This window comes from Austrofundulus limnaeus, unplaced genomic scaffold (genome assembly GCF_001266775.1).
Source record: "Austrofundulus limnaeus strain Quisiro unplaced genomic scaffold, Austrofundulus_limnaeus-1.0 Scaffold1, whole genome shotgun sequence".
Taxonomy (NCBI): domain Eukaryota; kingdom Metazoa; phylum Chordata; class Actinopteri; order Cyprinodontiformes; family Rivulidae; genus Austrofundulus; species Austrofundulus limnaeus.
Genome location: NW_013952403.1, coordinates 3243812 through 3246503, shown reverse-complemented (window position 1 = coordinate 3246503; position 2692 = coordinate 3243812). Strand labels below are relative to the sequence as shown.

Genomic DNA, 2692 nt, shown 5'->3' with positions numbered 1-2692 from the left:
CACACACACACACACACACACACACACACACACACACACACACGTTATCATAATGAGCATTACAACCCCCAACCATTGCACGGGCTGAGCATTGAGCTTTTCAGTCATTTCTAGGCATTTCTCTGAGAAGCTGTGTGACTGCTCCTTTGTCACCTGACCGGATGTGAAACCATAAAAGGACAGTCGGTAGTGAGGCTGTCTTAAAGAGCCAGCTCCTTATCACAACACTCTAATGCTGTAGCATTAAAGCATGTAGGGGGGGGAAAAAACAAGTTTATAGGCCCCTGTTTATGTATTATTCCACACTCTCGTTATAATTACAAAATGCAAGTACCTAATAAATGCAGCATCGCAGTTAATGCTTTCACAGTTTAACCTTTGTAAAATTGTGAATGAGCAGGTGAAGCTGAACATAAAAGGCAAAGGATGAGAGATATCAAGACAGAAAGCCATTTAAACTGAGGCAAATGGAAAATCAGTTTTGCGCTGAAAGGCAAAATAACTTACCAAGAAACCACCAAGATACTCTCCCAGCATTTCTGATGCAGAAAACTAAAGCTACACAGCAAAGAATCCTATTAATAGGTCTTAGTGGCAAAGAACAGCTGCTTCACCACACACACACACACCAAACCCAGCACCTCCAACTGATGGAATAATAAGAAAGAGAGGCATACACACAGAGGGAAGCAGAAATAGAGGGTAATGAGTGAGATGTGAAGAGAAAGGAGTGAGAGATTATCAGAGCTGCACCGCTGAGAAATGGCGTTAGTGTAGATTTTGTACATATATAAAGAGACAGAAGTAGAAAGATAAAGAGCTATAAAAAGGGGTGAGAGGAGGAGGTTAGGAGACTAGCAAGAAACCGACAGGAAGGTGAAAGCATTTGGAAAAATGTGATGAAGGTGCTGCAGGTCCATGACAGATGCCATAGCAGAGGAGAAAGGAAGCTAAGGTGCCCTGTGTGTGGGCAGAAATGCGATGACTAGAGGGGGCATTACTGAAGCATGGTGCTGAACAGAAGGGGGAGTAAAAATAGAGAGATGGCGAGAAAACAACAAAGTGCTTATGTGTCTGTGAGTGCAGGGGAATGCTAAACTGTAATTGCCCATTCACCTTGTCACAGAGTGCAGTGCACCTGAAAACGGTGTGCTTGCTGAGTGAGCATCATCGCAAGATGTGCTCAGTCTGTGTGTGTGTGTGTGTGTGTGTGCGTGTGCGTGTGTGTGTGTGTGTGCGTGTGCGTGTGCGTGGTGTGAAAGCTGAACAGAAAGAGAGAGGAAATAAAGACACGAATTAAAAGCGGAATGAAAAAGACAGCATGAAAAACAGAGAAGCGAGAGGAGAGATAGATAGAAAGAGAGTCAGAGCAGTCTGTAGGGATGCAGGCGGGGGAGGAATGTGGTTTCCATGGTAACCCGGGGAAGGCTGAGCTCTGGGTGTCCGTTCCAGTTCTGCACTGCACCGGCCCTCGCCTCTCAGCCGCCTTGCTCTCCCCCAACCACATCTTTCTCTCTACGCCCCCTCCCAGCCCCACCGCCCCCTCAACCTCCCCTCTCTCTTTCCTTCGCTCCCTCCCATTCCCTGCGCTTCTTCGACTCCCTCACCTCCTTCCCTCGTGCGACGGAGGGAGGATCAAACACGCACACAACCTGTGCTCTCACTGGATTCTTATGCAGACATTATCACAGAAGCACAGTGAACCCATATGCTTACAGCCTGCATCCCCCCACCCCAGCCCACTCCAAGCCCCTTACCCCCCGATCCTCACGCCTACACCTTCACCGCCCCCTCACTGCATTAGATCTGGGCTCAGCTGAGAAGCAAATGCCTGCGGCCACTCTGCTGCCATGTGCCACTGGCTGTGTTGTAATGGGGAATGCATGTGAACACACAATAACACTGAGGAACACGGCAGGCTACTGGGAAACATTGTGATGTATGAGAACTGATGGGATTACTTCTTGTAAACTGCAGACTGGCCAAGCTTTAAAGAAACTGTCAAACATCTTGTGTATTTGGTCAAAGGTTACTCTGGATAAAAGCTAAAGCAGCCAATGACTAGCTTCATTTTGCACAAAGGCTGTAAACAGGTAAACATCCAGCCAGTGGGAACAAAATCAAACCAAATGCAAAAAACCCTTTACTTTCAGTTTTTACAATTTGTGCAATAAATCAGGGGTAGAAGTAGAAATTAGATATTTTATTTAGAAAAAATACTTAACAGATGAGTTAACAGAATGAATATTTTTCTATGTTAAATACTTCTGACAAATATCACTGCTTTATTTGTATGTGTTGATGCTGTAGATATTAAAGATTTAATTATTTAATTTTTTTGCTAACATACAGATATAGATTATAATCCATAGTGAGCAGCTCAGTCTAAATAAAAAGTGTTTGTCTGTAGCATCGCTTTTCTAAAGATCTAAAACATGTAAACGGTTACTTTTCACTTAAAGGGCCAATATTATGTGTTTCTCAGGCATACATTTAAATACTATACTGTAATAAAGTATCTATGTCACCTTTATCAGTTATTAAAATGCTGTTTTTATGTTTAAATAGAAAATAAACTTGTCTTCTCATCACTTCCTCTTCTAAACGCCTTGAAAATGGCCTCTGTCTCTTTAAGAACCACCGTGCACTTCCGTTTTGCCCATTTCTGTGTGGGGGTGGTGGTGGGGTGCGC

General features: G+C 44.0%; 1 protein-coding gene across 4 annotated transcripts in view; it reads right to left on the bottom strand.

Annotated features, from left to right (window-relative positions):
• The window catches only part of LOC106515388 (disks large homolog 3), a 73084-nt gene that overhangs the window by 56104 nt on the left and 14288 nt on the right, over positions 1–2692 (bottom strand). The gene's annotated exons all lie outside the window — the stretch shown is intronic.